We start from the raw sequence: 9,085 nt of genomic DNA, 5'->3' as shown, positions 1-9,085 counted from the left end.
AAGAGAAATCAAAGTATATTTGCAGGTATAAAGTAATTGAAATGAAAGTACATGCTAAAAAGTACAGTACAACAACATATGTGCATCTTTAAAAATCATTCAATGAAATATGGAGTATATATTTAAGAAAAAGTGCATGTGATGCTCATCAATGGAACACATAGGCTCACACAGGCCATGAGCATAGACAACACATAGAGAATGATGAAAGATAAATGTATGTATACATAAACAATGAAAGAAAAAGTACAAGTTATCACACATTGCCTAAAATAGGTATGTAGAGATTGATCACTAGCTCATGTTTCCTTCCAGCACCTCATTTGCCTCAGAACTTGCAAGGGTTACCAGAAGAGAAGAAGGGGGTTAGATCCAAAAAGATCAAAGTAATGCTTGATTTCTTGTAAATAATCTAAATATAATGCATACATATACTCATCAAATCAAGAATCAATAAACACTTAGATGGCTATGCTCAAGATATGCACAAGAGGCTAAAAGATGATGCAATCGAGAGAAGCCCATGTTTTATCTAACTTGTTTGATCCATGTGTAGATGCAAACATGCAAAGAATTCATGGTGACATGAACTACATCATAAGTTGGAAGCATCATGAGATAAATGCTACACAATGAAATTAGAAGCCTACATGCAAAATGAATATATAATTTGGAATATGGCAATAAAAGTGCAAGTACATATTTGACATTGAAAGAATATATTAGGAAGGAGGTATGACCATGCACCGTGTATAATCAAAATCATTCAAGCACATAAAGATGCAATCATCCTTTGCAAATTTTGAATACACATTAAAATTTCACACATTCAAAGATCACATAAGCATTGAAAGGAAATGTATGCAAAGTGTAACAATGATTCACAATCATAAAACACATGTACTCGCCATTTAAGTGGTTGCAACTATGAAGGGAAATTCAGCCAATAAGGAACATTCAACCCCCTATTGAAGTATGCTACATGAGAAATATAAGCTATAGGAGGTAGAAAAAGAATGACAAACATAGATTGCAACATATTTCTAGAAGCAAGTTACATAAATCAGCATAAGCTACAAGAGCAACAAAAAAATCATAAATATCAGTACATATTGGCATACATGGTTTAAATGTCATATGAAGCATTTGAACAAAGAAAGAAAGCATTAATAGAGTGTGTTACAACTATAAGTATTTATGGATCATCAAATAAATTAATGATACAAATAATTAATACACGATGGACATTACAAACCAACATGAATTAGTGCAACACACATCCATGATGCAAACATGAATACATAGTTTAGAGGCTACCTCAAGCATGTGTGCATGAAAGAATGAACTCAAAAGTGCATCCCCATCATTTCCAACAAAATCAAAATCAAATAATGTTGTACATTCAAAGTTTCAGCACAACATGGCATCCATATCGCAACCCTTCAAGCTATCAAAGCCATGTATGCATCAAAGGCTGGAAGCTTGTAAAAGGAGCTAAAAAATCAACTAGAAAGTAAATGGTGGTGCAACAATACATCAAATGATTCAAGCATTCAACATGGAATCCAAATGTAATTAATCCACTAATATTTCCAGAAAAAAAGAAAATTAAATAGAGATATAAATTAAATGTAAATGCATAAAGAATCAAATGCATACAATTATAACTCTTATTTTCTAGCTAAAAAAAAAAATGGAGCTATAAATAAATTCAATGAATGAAGAAATCAGAATAAAAAAAGTACCCTCGAGGCCATTAATTTTCTAAGAATAAACCAAAAAATGGAGAAGAAAAATCAAAGAAACCAACCTTATGCATTCCATTTTTTTGTTTCCACTTTCACAAAATTTCTTGAGGTGGAGCAATTATGTAGAGATTGTTCAACCCCCAACTTAGAGAGTTACATGGCACAAGATTGGATTAAGGTATACTGAGGTAGATACTTGATATCTCTAATCACAAAGTTTGATATGGTGATATGAGACATCATAGTGAAAATTCATGACTGCTATCTTTGTAGCAAGTATTTCTAGATGAGACCTAACACATTAACCATAGAGAAAATTGATATCTTTGTATCAAAATATTAAACACACATTTTTCAGGCAGCAAAGAAGGAGATGATTACATTGCCTCATTTTCATTTGCATAACCATATTATGATGGGAATTAAGAAGATCAAAGACATCTAGCTTTATGTGGAGGTAATGGATGTGGTCAAAACTTTAGGAAGGGCAAGATAGTCTATGTATGATCCAAATGAAATTCAAAAGAGAAGCAAGAGAGGGACATGAAAAATAAAATAAATGCAGAGTTTCAAGGGTTTGTTAAGTGAGCAAAAAAACTATGGGAGTAACCTAATCTAAAAGATTTTGAACTAGAGTTTGATAAACCATTTAGAGAGTTAGGCTTTCATGGAGTTCCTTTCAAAGCCTCTTCTTTTATTGTTCCTACTATAAAATCTTTGGTAGAGTTGGTTGAACTACCTTTCTTAATAATAACCATTATTGAGATTAATATTGTTAAACTTGAGAGAGTAGGACTTGGGCAAAAGGTATTTGATATGGCGATTGTTTTAAAAGAATTCAAGAGGGATGTACTCCACATTGATACCATTCCACAATCTTCTATCGATGGCATTAAAGAAAAGCTAAACTCCATGAAAGTAAAACATGGGATGAATTAGAAGTTGAAGCTAGAAATGCAGACAAGGAAAATGGAGATGAATTTGATAGTGAAGAGGAAAGACAATGACAAAAGGTAAAAGATATAGGGAAGTCTCAGGCACCTGAAAAGTTGTTATTACAAAATCAATCAAAATTTCCCTTCCATTCTACAAAAATGGCGTGGGTTGAATCTCTTACCTATGCTTTCCCTTGGATGAAGAGAACACACAAAAACCCTCTTGTGCATGCACTTGCAATCTTCTGGATACAAAATGAAATGTTTACTTTTCTTTTTTTTGTTTATATCTTGACTGTCATCAAGATTTTGACAATAAACTTAAGTGTTGTCAAAATTTTGATAGGAACCTTAAGTGTAGTCAAAATTTGATGAAAAAACTTAAGTTTGGTCATAATTTTGACCTTATTAAGATCATATTTAAAAAAATTGAATTTGACAAGCCAAATTGGTCTGCCGTCAAAAAGTTTGGTAAAAAAATGGAGGCCTAATGTACTAGTGATAGATTTTGGTGAGTATGAATGAGAAAGCCTCTTAGATGCATCATGAAAATTAGAAGTGGATGTCATCCATACCTATGCTACCCAACCAAACATAGTTGATGAGTCTAGTCTAGAGCCTGTGTTGATATCTGATTGAAGAGATCATCTGAAAAGAGTATTGTTAAGAAGGAGATTATTGAAGAAGAATATTTATTTCAATCATTGTTTTTTCACTGATGTCAAATGTACTATTTTCTAGTAAGATAATTTCTTATATGTTTCATGTACTATCACTTAGTTGATTGATAAGTAGGATTTGATCAACAAGATGTAACAAAAGTACCTAGAGGAAAGGTTGAGTTATGATTATACAATGAAGTACAAGGATTAGTTAAGACAATGATAAAAAATGTATTGATGATCTACTTGAGGTTACAAAATGGCTGGCTACACTTGGAAAGTTCAAAAGAATAAGTTAAACAAAGTTCATCTACCAAGCTTGACCAAGTGGATAGTAGGTGCCCAGAAAAAAGTTAGTTGGAGACTAGTGAAAGAAAATTCTAGTGGATATTGAGCAAGATAGTAGATGTCGAGTAAATTTTAGTTGATGTTGATCAAGAAAATAGATGCTGAGTAAATTTTAGTTGATGCTGAGCACTAATAAATTTTAGTTGATGCCAAGCACTAATAGAATCCAATTGATGCCGAGTGATGTAGTATGTGCATGCCGAGCATTAGAAGATTGATAATGCCGAGCTACTACATCATGTCAAAGATCAAAGATTCACCAAATAAAAGCTGACAAGTTTGTTTACTTGGAACTTGTAAATCAAGAGGAAGATAAGATTGATGAGCCGGAGGCACAAAATCTTATGTAAATCATTTTGGAGGTGAATTCAAATGGATTCTAAGAGAAGTTTCTAGAGAGGACAAGATATGGGGTAGATAAATTGTATCCTACCTAATCCATCTAAAACCCTAATTTAGACGATGGATAATGAGCGAGAAAATGTTCTAATTTCTTGTATATAGGAATATTTGGTCATGAAACAAAAGAGCTAGAGAGTTTTGTGTGAGAAATTGAGAAGGAGAAGGAGAAAGGGGTTTTGCTTCATCAAGTGACCCAAGAGAAGAGTCTACAATGGCTTATTAAGCAAGAAGGCTTAAGAAGATGAATACTTGAAGGGTGAACAAGCTATCAGAGCTACAAAGAATGGAAACCAAGAAAAATTAAGGACTGAACAAAGATCTATAATTTGCAAGTGAAGTTGTAAGTTATATCAAATCAAAGATGTACTGTTACTTTCTAACAATTGTATCAGTCTAGGGTAAATCCTTTGGAGTAAAGTTGACTTAAAATTTATTGGAAAATCCTTTAACAGGGTGGCATTCCAAGTGAATGGCCTAAAGTCCTCTAACTAGACTCACTTTTAATAGGAGGATTAAAATTCCTTAACTGGTTCACATTTAAGAGTGTGTATTGTAACATTTAATAGGGCATCACTTCAGAAGAGTAAAAAAGGAGTAGCATGTTATTGGTGGTTTTTCCCAAATTGGGTTTCCACGTTAAATCATTGTGTCAAATGTGCTGATGAATGTGTTGTGTTTCACGCTTTACATGTTTGCAAGATTGACTTGACAGTAACATATAAGTTTTAGTTGACGTACAATGAATGCATGCATGGGTATGAATGTTTTATGGGTTCACTGAATTGTGAAAAAAGTTTTATTTGTAAATCTAGACCTTGAATAATTGATTCACCCCCCCAGTTATTCTAAAAGAATTCCAACAATTGGTATCAAATCCATCTACTTAAGAGGATTAGTTTTAAGGTACTAGAAGCATAAAGATCAAGATGTCAATAAGAGAAGTACCCAAGCTCAACAGAGATAACTTTCCTGCATGGAAAATTTTGATGAAGCTACACCTTGGAGGACTTGGAGATCATGCATAATCTTCCATTATTGTGGAGCATGTTGATCTAGCAGGAGCCCTAATTGCTAGAGATATGAGGAAAAAGAAAGAACACAATCAGATGATGTTGGAGATTGCCTCTACCCTAAGCTATGCCAAATTTGATGATATCAAAGGTCTTTACAGTGCAAAGAAGATGTGGGATGCCCTAGCCACCATCTATGGAGGAGACAAAAATGTTCAAAGAGCCAAGTCAGAGAGTCTCAGAGGTAAGTTTGATGACATGAGAATGTAAGAAGGTGAGAATATTGCTCAATATGTTGCTATAATAAAGAAGTTGTTAGTGAAATAAAAGGTGCTACTGGTAAAACAGATGATGATACTATGCTAAGTAAATTCTTGAGGACATTATTGTCTATTTATGCCATTAGATTTTTTGCAATCCAAGAGTTGAGATGTATACGAGGAAATGATCTAACCCTTGAAGGTCTGATAGGTAGAATCACTACTTTTGAGCTATCTAATTTTGAAAAGTACAAACCAAAGAGTATTGAATCAGCTTTCAAAGAAAAATTGTTATTGAATGATTTTGAGGAGGTAAAGTAGAAAAAGTAGAATAGAAATATGAAATATGCATCTGGTGACAACAACACAAATGAGGAAGACATTGAACAATTGGAAGCACTACTGGAAAGAAGATTTCATAGAGAAAAAAGAAGTTACCCATCATTTGTTTCAATTGTAATGAAGTTGGTCATATTACTGCAAGATGTACACAAAAGAAGAACTACATAGAAGGAAACAAGCACAAAAATAAAAGAGAAGATGATGGTAGAGACTACAGAGACAAAGGTAAGAAGTCATGCTACATTGCTGATGAACATGATTCTAATTGTTAGGGTTAAACCATAGATAGAAATAACAATTACATACAAATATAACCAATAACAAAAAAATAATAGATCACACAGAAAAGAACACAAGGCAACAAGAATTAACATGTTTCACCCAATCCCTGGATTACATCCACCAAATAGCAAGTCTGATATTATTAAAATCTAGTGGTTATAACCTAATTATAATCCATAACCCCTTACAACTCAATACCACTGCAAGAACCAATTTTGCATCACAACTATAAAAAAATCCCTAACCTTAAGCTCTTTTATACAAGTATTTTTACCACTTTAGGGTTATAATTAATAATTACATGTTGGCCCAAAATCATGATAAAATAGGGCCCAATTTTTATTTTTTGGGTGATGTCCCCAGTCCTAAAGAATTTATGAAGTATGTACAATACTTTCCTGATCAGTCACCACAATCTAACAATCTCTCACTTGGGGATTGATCAGGCTCCACACTAAACAAAAACCTCCCACTTGGAGACTGATCTTGTAGCTATGCCGCTACTCCATGAGGCTCCCACTAGATCAAACCACCCTAGACTCTGGTATTCTTTTATTCATGTTCAGTCTAGAAGACCAACTGAAGCTAAAGAGGAGTTCAACTTCTCCCTTGTTAATACTTTTGTCAACATATTTGTTGGATTACCATTTGTATGTATCTTCTCTAGCTTTAATTGTCCATCCTCTAAAATTGATCAAATGAAATGGTATTGCAACTGTATGTGTTTGGTATTTGAATGCAAAGCTAAATTCTTTTCAAGATAAATGGCACTTTGACAATCTGTAAACAAATAATTATCCTTTTGAGGGTGTCCCAATTCTTCCAGGAAGAACTAAAGCCATATCATCTTCTTGGCTACCTTTGTAGTAGCTACATACTCTGCCTCTATAGTGGATAAAGCATTAACCTTTTGTAACCTAGAAACTCAGCTCACGATTGCCCCACCAACAGGTAAGACATAAGCTCTAGTAATCTGCATGGTATAATATCCCCTGCCAAAGTTGAGTCAACATAGCCCTGTAAATCAATAGTAGAGCCCCAAAAGTGTAAACACTTATTGGATGTTCCTCTCAAATATTTGAGAATCCATTTAACTACATTCCAATGCTAAATTCTTGGATGACTCATATACTTGCTAATGACTCCCACTGTATGTGCAATATCTGGCCTAGTATATACCATAGCATACATCAAGCTTCCTATGGTTGAAACATAGGGTACCTTGGGCATCTTATCCTCCTCTTCCTATGTCTTAGGACACATCTCCTTAGTCAACTTGAAATGACTAGGTAAAGGTGTGTTGATAGCTTTAGCATTCTCCATAGAGAAACATTGCAACACCTTCTCCACATAATTAGCTTGAGATAACACCAATGTTCTATTCTTCCTATCTTTGCAAATCTTCATACCAAGGATTTGTTTCTCCACCCCCAAATCCTTCATAGAAATGCATGTGCTAATTGACGTTTCAGCCCCTTAATGTGATCCATGTTAGACCTAGCTACAAGCATATCATCAACATATAAACATAAAATAATGTAGCTATCATCATCCAACCTCATAAAATAAACACAATGATTTGAATGACACCAATTATATCCATGCTCATGCATAAAACTCTCAAATTTTAGATACCATTGCTAAGGTGTTTACTTCAAGCCATATAAAATTTTCTTCAATTTGGACACTAAGTTCTCCTTACCTTTGACCGCAAATCCTTGTGGCTAAGCCATATATATCTCTTCATCCAAATCACCATGAAGGAAGGCTATTTTAACATCAAGCTACTCTAAATGCAAATCTTTAGTAGCCACAAGACTTAAAACAATACGAATAGAAGTCATTTTAACAATAGGAGAAAATATCTCATCAAAATCTATGCCCTTTTTCTTTTCAAATCCTTTCACAACTAACCTAGCTTTACATCTTTTCTTACCTCCTTCCTCTTCTTTCCCACTTATTTTGTAAAGCCTTTTCACCTATAGGCAATTTGCATAAATCTCAAGTCTTGTTTTTTTAGCAAAGAGTCCATTTCTTCTTTCATTGTAGACTCCCACTGAATCTTAGTATCCACCCGCACAACTTCATCATAACATTTAGGTTCACTAGCATCAATAAGTAAAATTGGATACAAAGAGAGAGAGAATCTTTCTGGAGGTCTATATTGCCTTATTGATAGTGTAACATTCACTGGTGTGTGTGGTATTTATTGTTGTGGTTGTTGCACATCATGAGGAATGGTTGGAACATCAACTTTTGGAGTATCATCCAACACTACATAATCATTTTCTTTCTTCTCATGTTGCTGCAACAGATCTTTGTACAACACTTTCTCATTGAATATGACATCCTTGCTTCTTAAAATTTTATGATTTTCAAAATCCCAAAGCCTATAATCAAATACATTAATGCCATATCCAACAAATACACATTTCTTTGACGTAGCTTCTAGCTTGGTTCTATTTTCAGAATCTATGTAAGCAAATGCTTCACAACCAAAGATTTTGAGAAAAGAATAGTTCACCTTCATACCAGTCCATGCTTCCTCTAGAATACCATAGCCCAAAGGAGTAGAGGGACCTCTATTAATCAAATATATAGTAGTATTGATAGCCTCCACCCACATGTGTAAGGGAAATCCAGCATGCAACCTCATGCTCCTTGTGCGCTCCATTATAGTCCTGTTAATGCATTTAGCCACTCCATTTTCTTGTGGAGTCCTTGGAACCATTTTTTTTCTACAAATACTATTAGTGGAGCAATAATCTTCAAATTCATGACTGCAATACTCACCACCATTATCAAATTTGAGACATTTTAATTTCTTACGAATCTCATTTTCAACCAAGCATTTCCATTTCTTAAAAGTTTGAAATACATCAAATTTCTATCTAAGAAAATAAACCCATACTTTTCTAGTTGCATCATCAATAAATGCAACATAATAATGAGAGCCACTAAGGGAAGATACCTGAGCTAGTCCCCATACATATGTATGCACAAGCTCTAATTTCTCTTTCTTGTTTTCCTTCCAAGTCTTTACAAAACTCACTCTCTTTTGTTTTCCATACACACAAATTTCATGAAAATCCATAT

General features: G+C 33.8%; 1 pseudogene; it reads left to right on the top strand.

Annotated features, from left to right (window-relative positions):
• Positions 1–1,905: 1,905 nt before the first annotated feature.
• LOC149563167 (FACT complex subunit SPT16-like) lies at positions 1,906–2,687 on the top strand (annotated as a pseudogene).
• Positions 2,688–9,085: the final 6,398 nt, after the last annotated feature.

Source organism: Cupressus sempervirens, chromosome 4, assembly GCF_028749045.1.
Source record: "Cupressus sempervirens isolate cs-2001-9-10 chromosome 4, ASM2874904v1, whole genome shotgun sequence".
In the NCBI taxonomy this organism is placed as follows: Eukaryota; Viridiplantae; Streptophyta; class Pinopsida; order Cupressales; family Cupressaceae; genus Cupressus; species Cupressus sempervirens.
The sequence above is the reverse complement of the archived record's forward strand: the minus strand, read 5'-3'. Positions and strand labels throughout refer to the sequence as shown.